The sequence below is a fragment of the Rutidosis leptorrhynchoides genome, chromosome 9 (assembly GCF_046630445.1).
Source record: "Rutidosis leptorrhynchoides isolate AG116_Rl617_1_P2 chromosome 9, CSIRO_AGI_Rlap_v1, whole genome shotgun sequence".
NCBI lineage: Eukaryota > Viridiplantae > Streptophyta > Magnoliopsida > Asterales > Asteraceae > Rutidosis > Rutidosis leptorrhynchoides.
In genome coordinates this window covers 248,766,561-248,794,402 of record NC_092341.1, presented here as the reverse complement: position 1 = coordinate 248,794,402, position 27,842 = coordinate 248,766,561, and positions in this window count along the sequence as shown.

Genomic DNA, 27,842 nt, shown 5'->3' with positions numbered 1-27,842 from the left:
TATTAATATTATTACTACTTTTATTAAAATCAATATAAATATTAATATCAATATTAATAATATTACTATATATAATATATGGATATAAAATTTGATACATTTGATTTGCTATAATATAATTATTACTAATATTGTTGTTATCATTATTAATAACATTATTAATATAATTAGTAGTAAAAATTATGATTAATATTATTACTATTTTATAATTGCCAATATCATCAAAATTATTATTATTATAAGGATTATTATAAATAATACAAATCATTTTTGTTATAAAAAAATATTAATTATTAACACATTATTAATAACTATTAGCGTTATTATCTATTACCATTATTATCACTAATATAATTATTAATATTATTTGTATATTATTATTATTTGTTATTATTAATATAGTTATAATTATTAATTTATAAGAATAATTAATATACTGATATATAAAAATATATAGATATATATATAAAGTCAGATATATATGTATTGAAAGATGTAGATACATTCATGAATCAATTACAGATCCTTTTCAACTTTAAATTTTTTTTCTTTTCTTTTCTGAACTATTGATTCCATACTCACTATCAAACAGCTTGTGATTAACCCTACAAGATCATGTATGTATCTGCTTTAATATTTTATTCATCTGATTAATACTTTTGTCCTTCTGTCTCAATCTCAGTACAAATCAAGACTTAATCAAAGAATAATCCAAATTCTGTTAGAAATCGTTTTCCATTTTATATTTTGTTTATATTTTTTTCTCTGTTTGATTTAATTCCTGTCGACACAATTGGGAGATAAAACCAATCGAACTTTCAGTGATACTGGTGAACCCACTCAGTTCCTTCATCATCAATATCAAATATCAATTCAACAACTTTTAAATTATCCAATTTAAACAAGAAAAAGGCAAGAACACCGCTTATTCCCTGTTCTTGTTTTCAATTTTCAATTAGAAAAATTTCAAAATAAATTTCAAAATGTATAAATGCAGATATGTTATAAATCTTTTACTTAAACTATCTGGAAAACCTCAGGTTCCAATTCATTCTATCGAGTTCGTATTTTTGAGTCAAAGTTTGGGATTGAAAAAGTCAAAGATTGTTCATCACCAAAATTCGAGTTTATGTTAAAGTTTTATGATCATTTAACGATGCAGTAAGTTTCTAAAAACAATTACAAACCTTTTTCATGTTGAAACTCTTGTCTAAAAACCTCTGGAAATCCCAATCAAATTTAGAGTTCATATTATTCAAACGGGTTACTATTACAGCCCTTTTAAATTTTTTTTTAATCAAGCTCTAATCATTTATGTGTTAATTATTGATCTTAAAAGTGGTTAATAATCTTTTAATGGATGGGATTGAGCCCTGGTAGTTTCCACTCTGATCGACTAGTTTCAGATGAAGAAGAATGGTATAAACATAATAATACGGGTTAAAAAGAATTGATGTCTGTTTAAATCCAGAAAACGGGCACAGCTCAGATGGTTTAAAGAGTGTGTCGGGTTTCGAGAGGTCTCGGGTTCAATTCTTGCTTGGGGCAGTTTTTCTTTTTGAAGGGTTTTCTTAAGGTAGTTCCATTTCTAATATTAATATAGTTATTATTATTATTATTATTATTATTATTATTATTATTATTATTATTATTATTATTATTATTATTATTATTATTATTATTATTATTATCATTATTATTGTCAATTGTTATTATTATCCTTGTTAATAATTATTATTATGATGTAAATTATTATTATTATGAATATTAATTATATGACTATTATCATCACTAATATAATTAATGTTATTAATACTATTGTTATTACTAAGTATTATTGTTATTGATATTGGTATTAGTATTATCGTCTAAACACCCTTATTAATATTATTATTATTAACATGATTATTAAAGTTAATATTAAAAATATAATTATTATTATTATTACTATTAAAATTATTATCATTAGTATTAAAATGATCGATAAAAGTATTGCTATTATTATTACTAACAGTAGTATTGGAATTAACCTTATTATTTTCATTAATACTAGAATTAACATCATTGTTATAATTATTAAGATTATTATGATTATTATTAACATAAGTATCATTAATAACAATATCATTATTATTATTAATATTATCATTATTAATAAAGTTATTATAAATATCACTAGTAAAACATTAATATCAAAAACCATTTTTTTAGCAGCTAAATATTTTGTACATGAAATATACTTATCATATATACTATGAGTATATTAAAAATTTCACATAACTATAACTATATATATATATATATATATATATATATATATATATATATATATATATATATATATATATATATATAACCTACTAATATTATTTATATAAATAGTTACAAATAACAAATTACTGATTTTTAAATATAACATTAAACAAGTATGTATATCAATATAGATATATTAATATAACTATATAAATATTAACTATTATGAATATATACACCAATTTAACATACATAATATATAAATTAAAGGTATAATAAGTAAATTTGCTCAGTTACGATTATATGTTTTAATATAGATATACAAATGATATAGGTTCGTGAATCCAAGGCTAACCCTATGTTTGTTCAATGTCGTCATATGTATTTTTGCTACAAAATACATTAGGTGAGTTTCATTGATCCCCTTTTACTCTTTATATTTTTGGGGCTGAGAATACATGCAATGCTTTAATAACTGTTTTACAATATTTATATGCGTGAGTTTTCATTTACTCCCTTTTTCTCTTTACGTTTTTGGGCTGAGAATACATGCAAATGCTTTATTAACTGTTTTACAATAATTATATGCGTGAGTTTCATTACTCCCTTTTTATATATATTTTTGGGACTGAGAATACATGCGCTGCTTTTATAAATGTTTTACGATATAGACACAAGTAATCGAAACTACATTCTATGGTTGAATTATCGAAATCGAATATGCCCCTTTTTATTAAGTCTGGTAATCTAAGAATTAGGGAACAGACACCCTAATTGACGCGAATCCTAAAGATAGATCTATCGGGCCCAACAAGCCCCATCCAAAGTACCGGATGCTTTAGTACTTCGAAATTTATTTCATGTCCGAAGGAGGATCCCGGAATGATGGGGATATTCTTATATGCATATTGTGAATGTCGGTTACCAGGTGTTCAATCCATATGAATGATTATTTTTGTCTCTATGTATGGGACGTATGTTTATGAGAAATGGAAATATGAAATCTTGTGGTCTATTAAAATTATGAAATGATTGTTTATGATAAACTAATGAACTCACCAACCTTTTGGTTGACACTTTAAAGCATGTTCATTCTCAGGTATGAAAGAAATCTTTCGCTGTGCATTTTCTCATCTTAGGGATATTACTTGGAGTCATTCATGACATATTTCAAAAGACGTTGCATTCGAGTCGTTGAGTTCTTCAAGATTTTTATTAAGTCAAATATAGTTGGATGTATTATGAAATGGTATGCATAATGTCAACTTTTGATGAAAAGAAAGTTTGTCTTTTAAAAACGAATGCAATGTTTGTAAAATGTATCATATAGAGGTCAAATACCTAGCGATGTAATCAACTATTGTGAATCGTTTATAATCGATATGGACTTCGTCCGAATAGATTAGGACGGGTTGCTTCAGTTGGTATCAGAGCGGTTGACTTAGCGAACCAGGTCTGCATTAGTGTGTCTAGCTGATAAGTCGATAGGATGCATTAGTGAGTCTGGACTTCGACCGTGTCTGCATGTCAAAAGTTTTGCTTATCATTTCGTGTCAAAAATTATTGCTTATCATCCTTAAAGTCTAGACACGTCTTACTGCCTCTATTGCATAGACCGTGTATAGATAAATTCATATCTTAGCGTATCTGTTATTGTTACCTTTGCCTGACTGCTTCCGTAGATTCCTCCGTAACTTATGGGATTTTAGTATTATATATGCATATGTAAATTATGTATTGCACGGTACTAATCTACATCCTATAATCTATTTCTTATCGAAAATCCTTCATTTGATCGTACGAGATGAATTCCTCAACCAGTTCGAATTCCTCAGATTCCGACAGCTATTCCGATATGGAGTTTCACCTAAGTTCCGAAAGCAGTGTCACCAGAATGAATCAACCAATCATCCATCCCCAATTCATCGGATTAGTTCGTAGTCGACTTAATCAATGGAGACGAGAAGAAGGCGATCCTTTTCACCAACCGAATTCACCTCTTGACAATGAACCTGAAGCGTTTACCGGCGAACCTGTTCGAGACACCATTTTCTCTCTCATTTCCAGAGTATCTCGTCACAATTATATACTATCTTAGAATCTAAACCTCATTCATCCGCTCGTCCGAACCGACAATCATCCTGGTATAATAGAAGAAGTCAACGAGCTTCGCGCCCGATTTGTAGCCTTGTAAAATATGGTGCAAAACATACCAGCTTCAGCAACATCACCGGCACCAACAGTACCATCAGTAACAACACCCGTACCATCAACAACACACGCTTCAATATCTCATTCTGTACCTCGATTATAATCATCATACTACATATCGTTCTACATCAATTATCTTCGTTTTTCATGGCGATTAAGTAATCTCTAAATATTTTAGAGATTGTGTATTCTAGTTCTAACGGTAAACTAAATGAGTTTAATACCATATTAACTCAATGAATCCATGATTACATCTGAAGAAAATATATATGTATATATGTTTTCATAAAGATTATAATTAAAAATTCTTTTGTACAAACTGTTAATGATGAAAATATTTTAATGGGTAGGTAATACCCGATGAATACTTAGATTTCACATTAATAAGTTACACTCTACATTCTTCGAACCTGATTCAACGGTCAATTACCATCCTACTTACATCCACAGATATACGAATCTGATTCACCACAGAATAACCATTTTCATTCAATTTCATATTTGGATTTTGACCTATCTGAATCCAACAAGTGGTATAATGAAGAAATAATGGACACAATAAAAATTGATTAGAAACAGACTAATTAACAATATGAAATTTTGTTAAGAATCCACGCTAACACGATCCTAACTAACTGTTCCTAGCTAACTGTTTATTCCGTATTACATTTTATTTTATCGCAATTTATTTATCGCAATTTGTTTATCGCAGTTTATTTATCGCAATTTATATTCTCGCAATTTTATTTATCGTCATTTAATTTCTGTTATTTATTTTACGCACTTTAAATATCGGGACACGTATACAAGGTTTTGACATATCATATCGACGCATCTATATATATTATTGGGAATCACCATAGACACTCTATATGCAGTAATGATCGAGTTCTCTATACAGGGTTGAGGTTGATTCTATAATAATATATATACTTGAGTTGTGATCGAGTCTGAGACATGTACACGGGTCACGATACGTATTAATTAATTCGAATATTATATATTAAACTATATATGAATTATTGGACTGTCAACTGTGGACTATCGACTGTGGACTAATAACAATGGACAATTAAAATGAATTAAAATATTGATTATAACATATGAAACTAAACATTTCTTCAAGTTTGCCACTTGATTTCATCTCCAACCTCATTTGTATCTTGACGATTATAATCTGCATTCAAACCTTTCATGATTCTTAAAAACACCTCAATCGAGAGGTTGAACCAACCACACTTCATCTACGGAAGAAAAGATTGATGCATATAGTTATGCACCTGAAAATACTCGGAAACTGAGTAAACGTTTAACGTATAGTTGTGCTAATTCTTTTAGCGTTATTACTACCGAACATAACTTTGCAATCTCCTTTCAAATTAGCCAATTTTGTCACAGCTCCAGCAAGTCAACTTTGACCTTTCGTTCGAAACAACCTTATTATAACCTTGATTTGTATGTGTACTCTTTTATTGTTACTGGGAAACCTTTTATTATATTCCACCATATTACCAGCAGATGTACCAGCAACCTCGTCGCTCCTTGGTTTAAATCTCTCCGACAAATCACTAAATTTATCTATTGAAGTCTCATCATGTACTCATCCGCACCTTGTAACGAGAATTGCCGTACCAAATACCGAGAATCAGCAATCAGTATTTTGAAATCTCGCAGCATGTCTATATCAACAGTTATATGCAAACATATATCATTTATCTCTTAGAATTATGATCTTCCATTCTGAAAAAAAAAATACAGCAGCACAAACTGTACACGACCTTAACTGTCGAAAATTTGATGATAAAGAATGGAGTTTTGGAAACACTCAATAGAAAATTTAGTACCGAAAATTGGATTATGCGAAACTATGAAGGAAGCCGTGGACAAATCACAAAGAATAAGTTTGACTTCAAAGAATCCAAATGATTCTGTTTCTGATGAAATCTTTAGCGAATACCTTGTTTCCGAATCTAAACCCTTACGGATAAATCTTCTTCATCATCCCTCGATATTAGAAATTTCAAGATATCATCGTATCTTTCATTATAAATATCCTCGATATTTCTGAATATATTTTTATAACTAATCTTATCTGAAATCATTTATCTCTTCGTGCTATCATTGTTACATTATATAGAAACTGTTAGTTTCTATATTCTGTAAACTTTCAAGCTTAAAATACGAATGTTATTGAAGTAATGTTTGGAACTGATGCATGAGTTAGTATAATATAATAACACTTGATCAACGTGATTATATTACAGTAATTCATGTTGAGTTTCTAATGGGACGTGATGATTCACAGATCATAACGTCATCATGTGCCATGTTACATAACTCTTTCATTCTACTCAACTCCTGAACAAATCAAGAAAATGTATTCTTGATGGTTCTATCTTCCGTGATGTTGATAAATTTGAAAATCAAATCGTGCTATCACGTTCCTTCCCGCTTAGAACATTATAATCATTCAAAACTCTATATCTACAAATTCTGGACCATTATTCGCTTGACTTGAAGTTGGGAAGAGAAAACAAAGGCATAGAGCTTTGAAATTTAAGGGAGAATACAAAGCCCGATAACAACACATAAATTAAAAACCGTGTATATCAATGTTTATCGCAACATAAATACACGGGAGAATTAAAAACATTATAATCCCAAGGGCAAAGTAGAAGAAAGCAGATTCCTCTGGTGGAAGTTGGAAAAGGAGAATGATTGTTGCGATAGTAAGGATGAGCACAAGGATCAGAACTGGATTAAACATTTTCAGAATCTTTTGGATGTATGAAACAAGAAGGAAAGTGTAACGACCCGCACTTTTCCGATCATTCTATACTTATGAGATTAATATTTACATAAATTAAACCTTACCAACATGATAAGCAATCCAAATTGTTGAGACTTATGTTTTTGAAAAGAGTTTTACACAACGTTTGACCGTCTAGTTTGACCGATGATATCACGAACTATACAATATATGATAATTATACATACATATTTAACATGATCTAAGGATGTTTTAATATCTCATTTTGTATTAATAACAAAAAGTCATAAGTATATTTTGAAACTACTAACTTAAGTTTTCAAAACAATAACCTACGTAACGTTATTTGACATAAATACTGATGATTTATAATGTTTATACATATATCGTATAAGTAATGTATTTAATCATTTTTAAAGGGCTTTTATACATAAAACAATATAAGTATATTTACAAAAGATAGTTATATTTGAATTCTCGTTCCGTTTCCTCAATAATCCTATACGTATATCTAGGGTACTATACACAGCTTCTAGAAGTATTTACTATTGGTATATACCAATAGAAATCTTCAATTATTGGAATAATATGTCATTCATGACATAATAAATTTTAACTTATCTTAGATATTTTCACTAAAAATCAAATTTTCAAGCCTATAAATAAGCACCATTTCTAACTCATTTTTACACATTCATTTTCCAAATTTTACTTCCAATTTTCACACACACTTGCAAGAACTCTCTCAACTTTTATTTTACTACTTCTTTCCAGCAACTTTACATTTTAAACTTGAGGTAAAAACTCTACTTCAACTCTTTTTCAATTCATATATTTAAAGCTATATATATAAGAGTTTATAAACTAGAACATAGTTTGAATGATTTCAAACTTGTTCGCAAACTAAATAGATCCTTCTAACTTAACTTTTAAAATACTTCAAGACCTGTAACATATCTTAATTATATGCTAACTTAACAAGGTATAACTTGGTTTTTCAAAGAACACCTTAAAAACTGAATTTACGACGTCGGAGTGCAACCGGGGGCTGTTTTGGGTTGGATAATTAAAAACCATCTTAAACTTTGAATTGGAGGTTTATTTTCTGGAAAAATGATTTTTACTATGAATATGGTAACACATAAAAATTTCATGATTTAATTCAAAGTATAAGTATTTTTAGAAAAATAATCATTTAAGGTTGCCTACATAAAGGAAAAGGTTTAACTTCATAAGTTTCACTAAAGTTTGACCTATGACCTGTGATTTCGAATACAAACTAAGGTATTTACAGTTCATAGTCTTAAAGAGGGACTCGATCCAAGGAAGTGGCAAGTTGAATCAACGAAAACGGAGTTGTAACGAAGAAACTATGACCAAAACGAGATCGGATATCTAAGACTAGTTTGGCTACGAAAATAATTGGAGAAAATTAAATAAATCACATCTTTTTAAGTTAACATGATATTTTATATATATGTACTCATAATTTAATTTTATATGGTTCAGGATCACCCGTAAACAATACGAGAAGATTAATCATAAGATCCCATGATTGTACGCAACACGTCATTTGACAACACCGGTACTTTATGTACGCAACACGTCATTTGACAACACCGGTACCATGGGTCAAGATTAATCTCGACCAATACATATACGATGGGGTTTTATTTATTTCGTTGGGGGTTTTATTTATTTCATTGCGGGTATATTAAACATCTAAAAATGAACCATTAAAATTGAATTACTAACAACGAACTGCTAACTACGGACTAAGGAATTATTCAAAGTATTAAAAGTATAACAAGTATATATATGTGACGTTTGTTTAAAAAGAAAAGGTATTGATATATTATATATGGATAGGTTCGTGATATCAACCGGAGACCAAGTCAAATTATATATATATATCTTCAAGACGAAAGTGAGTATATAGTCCCACTTTTAAACTCTAAATATTTCGGGATGAGAATACATGTATTTTATGTTTTACGTTATGGACACAAGTAACTGAAAAATATATTCTACGTTGAGTTGTACCACTGGCATACTTCCCTGTAGCTTGGTAACTGTTATTTACAGCGGTATTGTAAATGCGAATCCTGTTGATAGATCTATCGGGCCTGACAACCCCAACCGGACTGGACGACCAGTATTCAACGGTTGCACAGTACTTCGTTTCGTGACTACACTTGGTACGGTGTAGTAAGATTTCATAATAAAGGGAATATGCGACGTGATTAAATGTTAAGTATGGTTACCAAGTGCTCAACCACTTAGAATATTTTTATTAAACTGTTTATATACGAAATCTTGTGGTCTATATATATATATTGCTGCCGGCATTAAACCTATATCTCACCAACTTTATGTTGACCTTTTAAAACATGTCTATTCTCAGGTGATTACTAAAGCTTCCGCTGCATTATGTTGAATTTGAGCAGGATCTTGCGTACGCATATTTGTGTCAAAAATAAAACTGCATACCCAAGGATTTGTGTTGTAAAATATGCTCGAAATCATGTTGTTATCATTATATGTAAAGTTTGTAAGTCGAAGATTATCGCTAAACGATAATCATCTTTTTATTGTCTAAAGCTTGTAACAAAAATAATGGTTATGGTTTGTAATGTATAATATATGTAGTTTCTCTTTTAAAAATGTGGCATATAGAGGTCAATACCTCGCAATGAAATCATACGTTATCTAACACGTTCTTATGGTTAAGGACGGGTTATGACATGTGGTATCAGAGCGGTGGTCTTAGCGAACCAGGTTTGCATTAGTGTGTCTAACTGATAAGTCGTTAGGATACATTAGTAAGTCTGGACTTTGACCGGGTCTGATTTAAAAACCATTGCTTATCACTGTTGGTTAAAATTTATATGTAAATATTATGTAGTACTAATGAGTTAGTTGTGGTGTGATAGATGTCGGGCTCAAAATTTATTATCACATTCAGCGACTCCGAATCAGAATCTTCAGATGGTGTTCCAGTCATTAACCTATCCGATGACGAAAATAATATCTTTGGGGAAGACTCACAAATTCCGGATGAACCAACTATAGAAAATCTGGAAAGTGAACCCGAGGAGGAAAGTGAACCCGAGGAAATTACGAAAGACAAGTTCGAACTAGGAAAGAAACGAAAGGCTAATGAATTAGAAAATTCAAATCCTGAGTTTAATAAGGATGATGTGGCACCAACTCCACTAGACACTACCACCCCTATTCCCGCTATTCCTATTCATTCTATCCCGGCATCCAGTTCTTCAGTCCCACGGCCAAAATATAGGCAGACAGCCAGGATAAGCGTTAAGCGATTCTTTGAACCTAAACGTCCTAGAAAGTAGACCAAACGATGCGCTGCCGTATTAAACCATGGGATCATATAATGTTTTGTATAATATTATTAGTGTGGTTTACTTAATGTTCGATGTAAGATAAGCATATGTAAAATAGTGAAGTGTGAAATGCAATAATTTTCCATGGTTAAGTATTATTTAGATTGTAGTAATTGGTTCGGTACTAAGCTATTAAGTATGAACATTAACGGGTAGGTACTACCCTAGATATAATTATAAAACGCTAATAAGAAGAAAAGGCTTTTATAATAATACCTGGTTCATATTATTAATAAGCTATAATGTACTGTAAATATACACTACATCTATAATATTCCATGTGAATAATTATTTTCTTTTCATTCTTATAGAAGAATATGGCGCGATTGAACCGAATGACGGAACAAGAAATCCAGGAACTCATCAATCAGCGAGTGAACGACAGAATGTTATGGGTCGAGGCTGCAAGAGGTGCTGCAGTTAACCCAAATCCTCGTGTGGGGTGCACTTACAAAACTTTTCAAGCTTGCAAGCCCTCATCATTCAGTGGAATAGAAGGACCGATCGGTTTAACCCGGTGGATAGAAAAGATGGAAACTGTGTTCAAAATCAGTGGTTGTGTTGAAAAGGACATGACCAAATACGCATCGTGCACTTTACAAGATAGTGCACTCACGTGGTGGAAAAATTATGTGAAGGCTGTAGGAGGAGATGTAGCTTATGATACTCCGTGGGAAGAATTCAAAACAATGTTAATCAACGAATATTGTCCAAGGAACGAGGTTAGGAAGTTGGAAGATGAGTTACGAAGTCTGAAGGTTATTGGTACTGAAATCACCAACTACAATCAGCGATTCATGGAATTAGTTTTGCTATGTCCTGAATTGGTTCCAACCGAAGAACGGAAGATTAAATGTACAAAGATGGTTTGCCCAAAAAGGTCAAGGCAAATGTTACAGCATCGAAACCTAAGACAATTCATGAAGCTATAACCATGGCAAACGAGCTAATGGATCAGGTCATCATGGATAAGAAAGTATCCAATACTGATGTGAAGGTATCAGGTAACAAAAGAAAGTGGAATGGAAATTATGATCGAGGTAACCAACAACAATCTTTTAAGAAACAAGAAAACACGCAAGGTGCGGGTAGTGGTTTAAGCTTTGGTTATAAAGGACAAAATCCTTTATGCAACCGATGCCACAAACATCACTCTGGTTACTGTAATGTGGTATGCAACAAATGTAATCGAAAGGGTCATCTTGCTGAAGATTGTAGGGCTCTCGTTACAAATACAAATGGTACCAAGACTCCTGCCACCAATGCAAATAGAACTACTTTGGCTACCATTACTTGTTTTGGGTGTGGAAAACAAGGTCACTATAAGAGCCAGTGCCCGAATCCAGAGAAGAATATCGGACCTGCACGTGGGAGAGCATTTGTTATTAATGCTAGAGAGGCATGTGAAGACCCGGAGCTTGTTACGGGTACGTTTACCATTAATAACTTATCCGCATCTATTATATTTGATACTGGTGCTGATAGAAGTTACGTGTGTAGAGACTTTCACGCTAAATTGAATTGTTCATCATTACCTCTAGATGCTAAGTACATGATTGAGTTAGCTAATGGTAAACTAATTAAAGCCGATAAAATTTGCCGTGATTGTAAAATAAATTTAGCCGGAGAAACATTTAAGATTGATTTGATACCCGTAGAATTAGGAAGTTTTGATGTAATAATCGGCATGGACTGGATGTCCAAAATAGGAGCTGAAGTTGTGTGCGCCAAGAAGGCAATTCGCATTCCTCGTAAGGATAAAACGCCAGTAATGATTTATGGAGAGAAGGGTAAATCAAAGCTAAAACTCATTAGTTATTTGAAAGCTCAAAAGTGCTTGAAGAAAGGGTGCTATGCTATCTTAGCACATGTTAATAAAGTCGAAAAGAAAGAAAAAGAGAAGTGCATCAATGACGTGCCTGTGGCAAGAGATTTTCCTGAAGTATTTCCGGAAGAGTTGCCGGGATTACCTCCATTTAGATCTGTAGAATTTCAAATAGATCTTGTACCAGGAGCTGCACCGGTTGCCCGTGCTCCATATAGACTTGCACCGTCCGAGTTAAAAGAACTTCAGAGTCAGTTAAAAGAATTACTGGATCGTGGATTCATACGACCAAGTACTTCACCGTGGGGAGCTCCAATTTTATTCGTCAAGAAGAAAGACGGATCTTTCCGAATGTGTATAGATTATCGTGAATTAAATAAGTTAACTATCAAGAATCGGTATCCACTACCGAGAATTGACGACTTATTTGATCAACTCCAAGGATCATGTGTGTACTCGAAAATTGACCTAAGATCGGGCTATCATCAATTACGTGTCAAAGAAGAAGATATACCGAAAACTGCTTTTCGGACACGCTACGGTCATTACGAATTTTTGGTCATGCCGTTTGGATTGACGAATGCGCCAGCTGTATTCATGGACCTCATGAATCGAGTTTGTAGTCCATATTTAGATAAGTTTGTTATCGTTTTCATTGATGATATTCTTATCTATTCCAAGAGTGAGCAAGAGCATGAGCAGCATTTAAGGTTGATATTAGAGTTGTTGAGAAAAGAACAGCTATATGCTAAATTTTCTAAAAGTGCTTTCTGGTTGAAAGAAGTGCAATTTCTTGGCCACGTTGTTAGTAGCAAAGGAATTCAGGTTGATCCAGCAAAAATTGAAGCCATTGAAAAATGGGAGACTCCTAAGACACCAATGCAGATACGCCAATTTTTGGGTTTAGCCGGTTATTATAGAAGGTTTATTCAAGATTTTTCCCGAATAGCTAAGCCGTTGACAGCGTTAACGCAAAAAGGGAAGAAATATGAATGGACTTCTGAGCAGGAGAGTGCATTTCAGTTACTGAAAAAGAAGTTGACTACGGCGCCTATTTTATCGTTACCAGAAGGGAACGATGATTTTGAAATATATTGTGACGCTTCGCGACAAGGTTTTGGTTGCGTTCTTATGCAACGAAAGAAAGTTATTGCATGCGCATCCCGACAATTGAAGATTCACGAGCGGAATTATACGACGCATGATCTAGAACTGGGAGCAGTCGTGTTTGCATTGAAGATATGGAGACACTACTTGTATGGGGTTAAATGCACTGTGTTTACTGATCATAAAAGCCTTCAACATATTTTTGATCAGAAACAGCTGAACATGAGACAACGTAGGTGGGTCGAGTTAATAAACGACTATGATTGTGAAATTCGTTATCATCCCGGGAAGGCGAACGTGGTGGCCGATGCTTTAAGCAGAAAGGAACGAGAACTAATTCGAGTACGAGCGATGAACATAAAAATTCGCATGAATCTCAACTCACAAATCAAAGAAGTTCAACGAGAAGCACTTACTAAAGAAAATATAGGAAATGAAATAATGAAGAAGTATGAGAAGCAACTCGTTATGCGGGAAGATGGAATTCGATATTTTGCAAACCGTATTTGGGTACCGAAGTTGGGTGGATTAAGGAAATTGATATTGAGCGAGGCACATAAGACAAGATACTCGATACATCCTGGAGTTGGAAAGATGTACCAAGATCTTAAGACACATTATTGGTGGCCTAATTTAAAGACAGACGTTGCAACATATGTTGGGGAATGTTTAACTTGTTCCAAAGTCAAAGCTGAACACCGGAAGCCGTCAGGGTTACTTCAACAACCAGAAATCCCAGAATGGAAATGGGATGGTATTACCATGGATTTCATCACGAAGTTACCAAAGACTGCCTGGGGATACGACACCATTTGGGTGATTGTTGATCGTCTCACCAAGTCTGCACATTTCTTGCCTATAAAGGAAACAAATAGAATGGAGAAACTATTACGATTGTATATAAAGGAAGTTGTTTCAAGACATGGAATACCTATTTCTATTATATCCGATCGTGATAGTAGATTTACCTCAAAATTCTGGCAATCACTACAGGAGGCACTAGGAACTCGTTTGGATATGAGTACCGCATATCATCCGCAAACCGACGGGCAGAGTGAAAGAACGATTCAGACTCTCAAAGACATGCTCAGGGCGTGTGTGATCGATTTTGGAAACGGATGGGATAAGTATTTACCGTTAGCAGAATTCTCGTATAATAATAGTTATCATGCGAGCATTAAAGCTGCACCATTCGAAGCATTGTATGGAAGGAAGTGTAGATCTCCTATTTGTTGGAATGAAGTAGGAGATCGACAATTAACTGGTCCCGAGATCATACACGAAACGACTGAGAAGATAGTACAAATCAAGGAGAGATTGAAAACAGCCCGAAGTCGCCAAAAGAGCTACGCCGATGTCCGAAGGAAACCATTAGAGTTTCAGATTGGGGACATGGTTATGCTAAAGGTGTCACCTTGGAAAGGTGTAATACGTTTTGGAAAAAGGGGTAAACTAAACCCAAGGTATGTAGGCCCGTTCAAGATCATCGAACGCATTGGACCGGTAGCTTATCGACTCGAGTTACCGCAACAACTCGCCGGAGTACACAATACCTTTCACGTCTCAAACCTTAAGAAGTGTCTTGCAAAGGAAGACCTCACCATTCCTCTTGAAGAAATCCATGTCGACGAGAAACTACAATTCATCGAAGAACCAATCGAAATCATGGATCGTGAAGTTAAACGGCTCAAGCAGAGCAACATACCGATCGTTAAGGTTCGTTGGAATGCTCGAAGAGGTCCTGAGTTTACTTGGGAACGAGAGGATCAGATGAAACAAAAGTATCCACACTTGTTTCTCGATGACGCAAAATAGGTACAATTTTAAAATTTCGGGACGAAATTTATTTAACGGGTAGGTACTGTAACGACCCGCACTTTTCCGATCATTCTATACTTATGAGATTAATATTTACATAAATTAAACCTTACCAACATGATAAGCAATCCAAATTGTTGAGACTTATGTTTTTGAAAAGAGTTTTACACAACGTTTGACCGTCTAGTTTGACCGATGATATCACGAACTATACAATATATGATAATTATACATACATATTTAACATGATCTAAGGATGTTTTAATATCTCATTTTGTATTAATAACAAAAAGTCATAAGTATATTTTGAAACTACTAACTTAAGTTTTCAAAACAATAACCTACGTAACGTTATTTGACATAAATACTGATGATTTATAATGTTTATACATATATCGTATAAGTAATGTATTTAATCATTTTTAAAGGGCTTTTATACATAAAACAATATAAGTATATTTACAAAAGATAGTTATATTTGAATTCTCGTTCCGTTTCCTCAATAATCCTATACGTATATCTAGGGTACTATACACAGCTTCTAGAAGTATTTACTATTGGTATATACCAATAGAAATCTTCAATTATTGGAATAATATGTCATTCATGACATAATAAATTTTAACTTATCTTAGATATTTTCACTAAAAATCAAATTTTCAAGCCTATAAATAAGCACCATTTCTAACTCATTTTTACACATTCATTTTCCAAATTTTACTTCCAATTTTCACACACACTTGCAAGAACTCTCTCAACTTTTATTTTACTACTTCTTTCCAGCAACTTTACATTTTAAACTTGAGGTAAAAACTCTACTTCAACTCTTTTTCAATTCATATATTTAAAGCTATATATATAAGAGTTTATAAACTAGAACATAGTTTGAATGATTTCAAACTTGTTCGCAAACTAAATAGATCCTTCTAACTTAACTTTTAAAATACTTCAAGACCTGTAACATATCTTAATTATATGCTAACTTAACAAGGTATAACTTGGTTTTTCAAAGAACACCTTAAAAACTGAATTTACGACGTCGGAGTGCAACCGGGGGCTGTTTTGGGTTGGATAATTAAAAACCATCTTAAACTTTGAATTGGAGGTTTATTTTCTGGAAAAATGATTTTTACTATGAATATGGTAACACATAAAAATTTCATGATTTAATTCAAAGTATAAGTATTTTTAGAAAAATAATCATTTAAGGTTGCCTACATAAAGGAAAAGGTTTAACTTCATAAGTTTCACTAAAGTTTGACCTATGACCTGTGATTTCGAATACAAACTAAGGTATTTACAGTTCATAGTCTTAAAGAGGGACTCGATCCAAGGAAGTGGCAAGTTGAATCAACGAAAACGGAGTTGTAACGAAGAAACTATGACCAAAACGAGATCGGATATCTAAGACTAGTTTGGCTACGAAAATAATTGGAGAAAATTAAATAAATCACATCTTTTTAAGTTAACATGATATTTTATATATATGTACTCATAATTTAATTTTATATGGTTCAGGATCACCCGTAAACAATACGAGAAGATTAATCATAAGATCCCATGATTGTACGCAACACGTCATTTGACAACACCGGTACTTTATGTACGCAACACGTCATTTGACAACACCGGTACCATGGGTCAAGATTAATCTCGACCAATACATATACGATGGGGTTTTATTTATTTCGTTGGGGGTTTTATTTATTTCATTGCGGGTATATTAAACATCTAAAAATGAACCATTAAAATTGAATTACTAACAACGAACTGCTAACTACGGACTAAGGAATTATTCAAAGTATTAAAAGTATAACAAGTATATATATGTGACGTTTGTTTAAAAAGAAAAGGTATTGATATATTATATATGGATAGGTTCGTGATATCAACCGGAGACCAAGTCAAATTATATATATATATCTTCAAGACGAAAGTGAGTATATAGTCCCACTTTTAAACTCTAAATATTTCGGGATGAGAATACATGTATTTTATGTTTTACGTTATGGACACAAGTAACTGAAAAATATATTCTACGTTGAGTTGTACCACTGGCATACTTCCCTGTAGCTTGGTAACTGTTATTTACAGCGGTATTGTAAACGCGAATCCTGTTGATAGATCTATCGGGCCTGACAACCCCAACCGGACTGGACGACCAGTATTCAACGGTTGCACAGTACTTCGTTTCGTGACTACACTTGGTACGGTGTAGTAAGATTTCATAATAAAGGGAATATGCGACGTGATTAAATGTTAAGTATGGTTACCAAGTGCTCAACCACTTAGAATATTTTTATTAAACTGTTTATATACGAAATCTTGTGGTCTATATATATATATTGCTGCCGGCATTAAACCTATATCTCACCAACTTTATGTTGACCTTTTAAAACATGTCTATTCTCAGGTGATTACTAAAGCTTCCGCTGCATTATGTTGAATTTGAGCAGGATCTTGCGTACGCATATTTGTGTCAAAAATAAAACTGCATACCCAAGGATTTGTGTTGTAAAATATGCTCGAAATCATGTTGTTATCATTATATGTAAAGTTTGTAAGTCGAAGATTATCGCTAAACGATAATCATCTTTTTATTGTCTAAAGCTTGTAACAAAAATAATGGTTATGGTTTGTAATGTATAATATATGTAGTTTCTCTTTTAAAAATGTGGCATATAGAGGTCAATACCTCGCAATGAAATCATACGTTATCTAACACGTTCTTATGGTTAAGGACGGGTTATGACAGAAAGTATAGGAATGGTGAGAATAATGGAACAGAAGAGTTTAATTTATAATGGAAATATCAGACAGAGTAATCGAAGCAGATCACCGTATTTAATTAGAGAGATCTTAATTTCCTTATTCGCCGAAGAATCAGATCTTATAGATTTCCAAGATTTCCTTTTAAATCCCTTGAATTCCGGAATTCAACCAAGACAACGTCAAAAGCTAAGGCGCACCTTATTTTCTAATTTCCACCGTGACTACGTCAAAAGTTAAATCTCTATCTCAATCTGTTGTGAAAGCTTCATTCGTACACTTCATCTAATCGAATCGTTTTATCTATATTAGTCAACAATGATAAAACTCAATTTATCAACTCATATTTGTCATGAAAACATTTTTATTGTTAGTCATGACCACCTCACTCAAATTTCGGGACGAAATTTCTTTAAAGGGTAGGTACTGTGATGACCCGAGAATTTCTGACCAAATTTAAACTTAATCTTTATATATTTCCGACACGATAAGCAGACTCTGTAATGTTGAAATATTAAAAACTTTGAACTATGTTTAATATATTCATTTGACCCTTGACTATTCCCGACGATTCACGAACAATTTTTTGTAAATAAATATATGTATGTAAATGTAAGTATATGTATATTAAATTGAAATTATAAAATATAATTTAAGCAATTGAAATAAATATGTAAAATAGAATACAAAATAATTAAGTGTGAATTTAAAATGAATCTGTATATAATTATATAAGATTTCCATGTAAAATTATCATTATATGTATACTGTAATATATATATATATATATATATATATATATATATATATATATATATATATATATATATATATATATATATATATATATATATATATATATATATATATAAAAATTAAATAATCAACATGTGTTATTATTAGATAGTTAATAAATATTACATAGTTAATAATATCAACATATTAAACTTACTTACAAAATAAATTATAATGGCTATATTAATATTATTACTACTTTTATTAAAATCAATATAAATATTAATATCAATATTAATAATATTACTATATATAATATATGGATATAAAATTTGATACATTTGATTTGCTTTAATATAATTATTACTAATATTGTTGTTATCATTATTAATAACATTATTAATATAATTAGTAGTAAAAATTATGATTAATATTATTACTATTTTATAATTGCCATTATCATCAAAATTATTATTATTATTATAAGGATTATTATAAATAATACAAATCATTTTTGTTATAAAAAAATATTAATTATTAACACATTATTAATAACTATTAGCGTTATTATCTATTACCATTATTATCACTAATATAATTATTAATATTATTTGTATATTATTATTATTTGTTATTGTTAATATAGTTATAATTATTAATTTATAAGAATAATTAATATACTGATATATAAAAATATATAGATATATATAAAGTCAGATATATATGTATTGAAAGATGTAGATACATTCATGAATCAATTACAGATCCTTTTCAACTTTAAATTTTTTTTCTTTTCTTTTCTGAACTATTGATTCCATACTCACTATCAAACAGCTTGTGATTAACCCTACAAGATCATGTATGTATCTGCTTTAATATTTTATTCATCTGATTAATACTTTTGTCCTTCTGTCTCAATCTCAGTACAAATCAAGACTTAATCAAAGAATAATCCAAATTCTGTTAGAAATCGTTTTCCATTTTATATTTTGTTTATATTTTTTTCTCTGTTTGATTTAATTCCTGTCGACACAATTGGGAGATAAAACCAATCGAACTTTCAGTGATACTGGTGAACCCACTCAGTTCCTTCATCATCAATATCAAATATCAATTCAACAACTTTTAAATTATCCAATTTAAACAAGAAAAAGGCAAGAACACCGCTTATTCCCTGTTCTTGTTTTCAATTTTCAATTAGAAAAATTTCAAAATAAATTTCAAAATGTATAAATGCAGATATGTTATAAATCTTTTACTTAAACTATCTGGAAAACCTCAGGTTCTAATTCATTCTATCGAGTTCGTATTTTTGAGTCAAAGTTTGGGATTGAAAAAGTCAAAGATTGTTCATCACCAAAATTCGAGTTTATGTTAAAGTTTTATGATCATTTAACGATGCAGTAAGTTTCTAAAAACAATTACAAACCTTTTTCATGTTGAAACTCTTGTCTAAAAACCTCTGGAAATCCCAATCAAATTTAGAGTTCATATTATTCAAACGGGTTACTATTACAGCCCTTTTAAATTTTTTTTTTAATCAAGCTCTAATCATTTATGTGTTAATTATTGATCTTAAAAGTGGTTAATAATCTTTTAATGGATGGGATTGAGCCCTGGTAGTTTCCACTCTGATCGACCAGTTTCAGATGAAGAAGAATGGTATAAACATAATAATACGGGTTAAAAATAATTGAAGTCTGTTTAAATCCAGAAAACGGGCACAGCCCAGATGGTTTGAAGAGTGTGTCGGGTTTCGAGAGGTCTCGGGTTCAATTCTTGCTTGGGGCAGTTTTTCTTTTTGAAGGGTTTTCTTAAGGTAGTTCCATTTCTAATATTAATATAGTTATTATTATTATTATTATTATTATTATTATTATTATTATTATTATTATTATTATTATTATTATTATTATCCTTGTTAATAATTATTATTATGATGTAAATTATTATTATTATGAATATTAATTATATGACTATTATCATCACTAATATAATTAATATTATTAATACTATTGTTATTACTAAGTATTATTGTTATTGATATTGGTATTAGGATTATCGTCTAAGCACCCTTATTAATATTATTATTATTAACATGATTATTAAAGTTAATATTAAAAATATAATTATTATTATTATTACTATTAAAATTATTATCATTAGTATTAAAATGATCAATAAAAGTATTGCTATTATTATTACTAACAGTAGTATTGGAATTAACCTTATTATTTTCATTAATACTAGAATTAACATCATTGTTATAATTATTAAGATTATTATGATTATTATTAACATAAGTATCATTAATAACAATATCATTATTATTATTAATATTATCATTATTAATAAAGTTATTATAAATATCACTAGTAAAACATTATTATCAAAAACCATTTTTTTAGCAGCTAAATATTTTGTACATGAAATATACTTATCATATATACTATGAGTATATTAAAAATTTCACATAACTATATATATATATATATATATATATATATATATATATATATATATATATATATATATATATATATATATATATATATATATATATATAACCTACTAATATTATTTATATAAATACTTACAAATAACAAATTACTGATTTTAAATATAACATTAAACAAGTATGTATATAAATATAGATATATTAATATAACTATATAAATATTAACTATTATGAATATATACACAAATTTAACATACATAATATATAAATTAAAGGTATAATAAGTAAATTTGCTCAGTTACGATTATATGTTTTAATATAGATATACAAATGGTATAGGTTCGTGAATCCAAGGCCAACCCTACGTTTGTTCAATGTCGTCATATGTATTTTTACTACAAAATACATTAGGTGAGTTTCATTGATCCCCTTTTACTCTTTACATTTTTGGGACTGAGAATACATGCAATGCTTTAATAACTGTTTTACAATATTTATATGCGTGAGTTTTCATTTACTCCCTTTTTCTCTTTACGTTTTTAGGCTGAGAATACATGCAAATGCTTTATTAACTATTTTACAATAATTATATGCGTGAGTTTCATTACTCCCTTTTTATATATATTTTTGGGACTGAGAATACATGCGCTGCTTTTATAAATGTTTTACGATATAGACACAAGTAATCGAAACTACATTCTATGGTTGAATTATCGAAATCGAATATGCCCCTTTTTATTAAGTCTGGTAATCTAAGAATTAGGGAACAGACACCCTAATTGACGCGAATCCTAAAGATAGATCTATCGGGCCCAACAAGCCCCATCCAAAGTACCGGATGCTTTAGTACATCGAAATTTATATCATGTCCGAAGGAGGATCCCGGAATGATGGGGATATTCTTATATGCATATTGTGAATTTCGGTTACCAGGTGTTCAATCGATATGAATGATTATTTTTGTCTCTATGTATGGGACGTATATTTATGAGAAATGGAAATATGAAATCTTGTGGTTTATTAAAATTATGAAATGATTGTTTATGATAAACTAATGAACTCACCAACCTTTTGGTTGACACTTTAAAGCATGTTCATTCTCAGGTATGAAAGAAATCTTCCGCTGTGCATTTGCTCATCTTAGAGATATTACTTGGAGTCATTCATGATATATTTCAAAAGACGTTGCATTCGAGTCGTTGAGTTCTTCAAGATTTTTATTAAGTCAAATATAGTTGGATGTATTATGAAATGGTATGCATAATGTCAACTTTCGATGAAAAGAAAGTTTGTCTTTTAAAAACGAATGCAATGTTTGTAAAATGTATCATATAGAGGTCAAATACCTTGCGATGTAATCAACTATTGTGAATCGTTTATAATCGATATGGACTTCGTCCGGATAGATTAGGACGGGTTGCTTCATACTGATGCAACGCACAAAGGTTATCGCTTACGCCTCCCGACAACTAAAGATTCACGAACGAAATTACACAACGCACGATCTCGAGCTTGGAGCCGTTGTCTTTGCATTAAAACTGTGGAGACACTATCTTTATGGAACAAAGAGCACTATTTTCACCGATCATAAAAGCCTCCAACACATCTTTGATCAGAAGCAACTAAATATGAGACATCGTCGACGGATCGAGTTGATGAACGACTATGATTGTGAATTTCGTTATCACCCTGGCAAGGCCAATATTGTAGCTGACGCTTTTAGCCAAAAGGAGAGGATGGCACCTCTTTGTGTCCGAGCCTTGAACATCACCATTCATTCGAACCTCAACAGCCAGATCCGAGCAGCCCAAGATGAGGCTCTTAAGGAGGAGAATATATCTCATGAATACTTGAACATTCTCATTTCTCGATTCGAGGTTAAGGAGACTGGACTCCGATGCTATGCCGGAAGAATTTGGGAACCTCATTATGGAGATTTACGGAGCCTTATACTAGATGAAGCCCACAAGTCGAGATATTCGATTCAATCTGAAGCGGGCAAAATGTACCACGATCTTAAGGAACAGTACTAGTGGCCTAATCTTAAGAAGTACGTTGCAACTTATGTTGAGAAGTGTTTGACTTGCTCGAAAGTTAAGGCCAAACATCAGAGGCCTTCTGGGTTACTTCAACAACCGAAAATCCCGCAATGGAAGTGGGAAAGGATAACAATGGATTTCATTACAAAGCTACCAAAGACGGTGGGCGGATACGATACCATCTGGGTTATTGTTAACCGTCTCACCAAATCTGCACACTTCTTAGCCATGAAGGAAACGGATACGATGGAGAGACTCGCTCAACTATACATAAAAGAGGTTGTATCTCGTCATGGTGTGCCCTTATCGATCATCTCAGATCGCGATCCCCGTTTTACTTCCAGATTTTGGCGTTCTTTGCAAGAAGCCTTGGGGACTCGTCTCGACATGTGTACTGCGTATCACCCGCAGATCGACGGACAAAGCGAACGCACGATTTAGACTTTGGAAGACATGTTGTGTGCTTGTGTTATTGATTTTGGAAAGGCCTGGGAAAGGCATTTGCCGCTAGCCGAATTCTCTTACAACAATAGTTATCATTCGAGTATTAATGCCGCACCTTTTGAAGCGTTGTATGGTTGCAAATGCCGATCTCCTATTTGTTGGACCGAAGTAGGCGAAATGCAAATCATCGAACCCGAGATAGTCCATGAAACAACTGAGAAGATTGTCCAAATTCAAGCGAGACTCAAGACGGCCCGTGATCGCCAAAAGAGTTATGCAGACCTTAAACATAAGGACTTTGAATTCAAAGTGGGTGATCGTGTAATGTTGAAAGTCGCACCTTGGAAAGGTGTAATTCGTTTTGGAAAACGTTGGAAGCTCAACCCGCGATACATTGGTCCTTTTGAAATCTTGGAGCGTGTTGGACCCGTTGCTTACCGTTTGGATCTTCCAAATCAATTGAGCTCAGTTCATCCTACCTTTCATGTATCGAATTTGAAGAAGTGTCTTGCTGAACTGGAACATGTCATACCATTAGAGGAACTTACGATTGACGACAAACTCCACTTCGTGGAAGAGCCTGTCGAAATTATGGACCGTGAGGTCAAAACGTTGAAACACAATAGGATTCTAATCGTTCGAGTCCGATGGAATGCCAAACGAGGACCTGAGTTTACCTGGGAACGAGAGAATCAAATGATGCAAAAGTATCCTCACCTTTTCCCAGCTCCTCCATCTACCTCAGCTTAAAATTTCGGGACGAAATTTTCTTTAACACATGGATAATGTAACGACCCTGGATTTTCTGACTTATATTTATTAATAATTTATTATTAATGCTTGCGTTTTAATAAATGTATACATTTACTTGTTATCGTAATTGACTTTACATGGCCCGACTTGTCTTTGTGACACGCGTACTTTTCACGAATAATATTTCAAATATTATTTACGTACATGATTAATTATTATTAATCATTTTTAATTAACTAATGTTACTAGTTAATTACTTGGGATTTGTTTATTTAATTGTTACTTACTTACATGGACTCATGTTAATGGACTTGGAAGGCCACCCTACTTTTCGTAATGGACTATTAGGAGCCCAACATCATGCTAATGACTCATTAAGGTTAAGAACTAGATTAATTAAGTTAAGTATGAAGAGACTTGTCACAAGCATGCTAGCACCAAGCTCCCATGCATTTAACTTTATTACCATTCTAAGCTAACACCTTCACCCCATGCTTGAAAGTTGCATTTGACCCTTCCCCTTTTGCTCCAAAAACCGTCGGCCAACAATGGGGAGGAGGGAGTTCATTTTCAATTTTTTTTGTTACTTATTTACTAGTATTCCTCTCACATTTACACACACATACTTACACACTTTCATTTACTCTCTTTTTCTCTCAAAACTTTGTAAGTAACAACATTATTTCTTCTTTCTTTTTCTTCTTAAAACCGCCACCATTCATCATCATTGTACTAGTTTGTAGTTTATTGTTGTTTGTTGTTGTTAAAGATCAAGTTCTATAACTTATATCTTCATGTAATCTTGGTTATGTAACACCCTCGAATCGGGCCTAGCTGTAAGATTACTTATTTACCCTTAAGATCGTGTTGATTAAATATATGTTTTAATTTTAAATTAATATTTATTATTAAATAATAATGTGGTTAGGACCAGTTTGTGATAAGGGTCACATAATAGGTTTGTTTATTTAATTTGGACTTCGTTTGGGTTGCCAAATGATGTACGAAAGATAACAGATAACTGATAAATACCCGTGTGTTGCACAGTGTGAGAATTAAACCCAATTAAGTGACTAGTGCTGTGTATTATTCTCATTCATCTCTATCTCTCTAGAATTTTCCAAACTTAAACCGTACCTTCACTTCTTCACCTAATCAAACCCTAATTGTTTGATCTTGTTTTTGAGCTCAAATCAATCATATCTTCTTGTTCGCTGTGATTTTGTGATTAATTTAAGGTAAGCTTCTCTTTGATTCATGTATTGATTCTTGATTAAATTGGGTTTTTGTGTTCTTGAGAAAAAGTGTGATTTTCATGCTTGATTCTTGATCATAATGTTTGTTGTGCCTAATTGTTGTTAGAAATATGTTTTATATAGTTTATATGATGTTTTGGTAGTGGTTTTGGTGTTAGATCTTGCAAAAATCGAGTTTTTGGGCCAAAATGGCAAAATTCAGCGAGCTGGAATGTTCTAACAGCTCCCACACTTCTGACAGGTCAACCGTACGTGTGACCACACGTTTGAGGCTCAACCACGCAGTTGATGAATCACTCGCACGAGTGAGGTCTCTCCCGCGCGAGTGAGCACTGGTCAGTTTTTGGTAAACTTAAAAAGGCTGTAACTTTCAAACCGTAACTCCGTTTTCGATGAATAAACTATCATTGGACTCGTCTTGAAGTTTTCTATCCAATGATAAGGTTTTAAGAAACTATATCAAACTTTATTTTGGTCAGAAAAAGGGATTTTATTGTGTATGTCATGTTCTGTACTCGTTTGGTGTCGTTATTGACTGAGTTTATGATGTGGGCTTATCATATAGTGAATATATGATGATATAGGTTAACTTACTGTATGAATTGATGATTATGTTGTACTTTTGGAGTTGAAACCCGATTAAATAGTTGCTGCTACTGTTCTTCATCACTCGCACGAGTGAGCCTTCACTCGTACAGTTGAGGTAGTCAACCGTGTGGTGAACCGTGCGAGTGAGTGGTGATGGAAACTTATGATTTGATTATGATGATACGTACGGTTGAGATGTGACTCGCACGAGTCACTGGTTACGCGTGTGATGAATCGTACGGATCATTTAATCCATTGATGGGTGTTTAATCATAGATCAAACGTATGAGTAAGTTGTCACCCGTACGGTTGAGTGTTCTCAAACGTACGAGTGAGAGTGTTACTCGTACGGTTGATGGATTTATCGTTAAGTGTTTAAGTGTTAGTTTATATATACTGTGATTATGATATAGTTAGTATTGGAATACGATTACTAACTTATTCAGTATTTATCCTCAGGTGATATGGACGAGGAGAAGACTCGGTGACATTAGACTACCGATTGTTGCCGGTATCGGTGAGTGGGACTAACTGTGGAATATAGTATAGAGTAGCATGTTATATTATGACTGCCATGCTTCTTAGTTATACTTACTGATACAGTTAGTTAGTATGTTGTGATGACTGCATGTTGGTTGATGCTTGTCTGTTGGATCTCAGTGCGTCCCTATTGTGTGGTTGCCTCGGTAGGAGAGATCAACCTGCGGGTTGGGTTCCTCATGTGGTTGCCTAGACAATCGTGGTGTATTTATATGTGAATGACGCGTTCGTCGCGTGTGGATTATGTATATACATACGGTGGTGGAGGAACTTTGGGTAAGCCCCAGTCCGATCAGCTGGTGGTAAATGGTTTGGCTGAGCCGCCAGAGTCTCTGTAGATGGCACTTGGGTGATGTTTGTGTGTTAGCTTTTTGTGACATGATTAGTATAACATTTCTGTATGCTATCGCCTGTAGTTAGTCATACTCACTTAGCTTCGTGCTAATTCCCCTCCATCTCCTCTCTGCAGGTTTTAGCTTTGTAGATAATGCTTTTGGGAGAAGACGGGCATGCTAATGTTATGTTTGACAGTGTTTAACTCTGATGGAGTCTTTTATTATATGAATTGTGTTCTTTTGTAAACCTAATGTAATTACGTCTTTTCCGTTTAAAACATGTATTTTGTTATGTGATCACGTGACACTGTTAAGGTGTATTTCATAATTAATAAATAAATGCTTCCGCCACGTTTTTTAAAAAAAATAGCGGTGTCACAAGTTGGTATCAAAGTTAGTTTGGCAGCATGTGCATTGTGATCTAAATGTTATGTTCCCAAACTCAGTAGAGTCATGTCAAACATAACATTCTGGGGATGGGTTAAGTGAGTATTAGACAGGTTATGTGTTAGTTGATAATACTAACTGACTTTA